Source organism: Danio aesculapii, chromosome 21 (assembly GCF_903798145.1).
Source record: "Danio aesculapii chromosome 21, fDanAes4.1, whole genome shotgun sequence".
Classification (NCBI taxonomy): domain Eukaryota; kingdom Metazoa; phylum Chordata; class Actinopteri; order Cypriniformes; family Danionidae; genus Danio; species Danio aesculapii.
Window position 1 is genome coordinate 45673436 of NC_079455.1, and position 1621 is coordinate 45675056.

Consider the following 1621-nt stretch of genomic DNA (forward strand, 5'->3'; position numbering starts at 1 on the left):
TTTTTCTGTGTGTTTTTTAAAAGAATGTAATAATAATAATAATAATTAATAAAACTAAAGGAATAGTTCCATTTAAATAAATAGCTTCATTTTTGTTAAAATAAATACATTAATAAATAATTAAATAAATATTAATAAATAAATACAAATTAAATTAAAATAAATGAAGGAAAATAAATATTTTCATTTAAATAAATAAATTAATTAAATTTCATTCAAATAAAGTTAAATTAAAATATATGCATTTAAATAAATACAAATGGAAATAAATGAAGTAAAATAAACATTTATTCATCTAAAGAAAGAAATTAAATTTCATTAAAAATAAAAGTTCAGTAAAATATATAGCTAAAAGGATATGCATTTAAATAAATAAACAAATAATTTTCAATAAAGTAAAATAAAAAGTTGCATTTAAATAAGTAAAATGTCATTAAAATAAATTTAAATTAACATATGTGATTAGATTTAAATATATGCATTTAAAATTTTTTATTAATTTTAATTTAAATTTTAAAAATAAAGTAAAATAGTTACAGTTGAATTAATTTTCATACAAATAAAGTTAATTAAAAATATATGCACTTAAATAAATACAAAATAAATTTAAATAATTGAAGTAAAATTTGCATTTAAATAAATAGATTTAATTTCATTAAAATAAAGTTAAATTAAAATTAAAATGCACTAATAGTTGTACAGTTTTATACATAAATATTGCACCCCCCCCCCCCCCTGTGGATTTATAAGAAAATACAATAAAAGATTTTGTCAAAGATATAGTTTTGTCCTTTTGTGTTTTATGTTGGTTTTAAAGAAGGAAATAATTAAAGGTTTCTTTTAAATATATTTTTTATTATAAATATATATCTAGTTAAAATAAATAACTAAATAAAATTTAAATAATGTTACTTTAAATAAACAGTTAAATTGAAAATTCAAATAGTTTTAAATTAAAGCATTTCATTTAATTTAAATAAATAGTTATATTAAAATTAATTTATACAAAATAAATAACTAAATAATTTTACAATAACTGAATAAAATGTAAATAAATAATCATGTTTTGATGTCTTTTTTGTTGTTTTTAAGAATGTAATAATTAAAAATAAATACATTTAAGTAAATAGTTACATTTAAGCTATTTTGTTTTCTAAATAAATGATGAAATTATATTTAAATATATAAAACAAACAATTAAAAATAATGTAAAATAAAAAACAGTAAGACTTAAACAAAAAAAGACGTCTTAAATTAAAATACAGCAGGTGAATAAATGGTTAAATGTAAATAAATAACAGATTTAAATAAATCAAATTTCTTTCAAATGAAGGTAAAATAGGTAGATGTAAAATAAAATAAATGTCAAATGAAGTGTTATAATAATTGTCATACATTAATTACAATAAGGATTATTCATAAAGTATCATATAGTAATTAATATTCATTAGTTAGTTATAATGATTCGTATTCGTCACTATGATTCGACACAAATCTTCTGTGTAAGTTTGTTTTTATAGTTTATTGTAGTGTAAATAATGTTAAGTTATTGTGCGCTGTTTGTGTGTGTTGTTGCTCCTCTGCGCCGCTCGGTGGCGCCACTGTAAGCAGAGACTCCTTT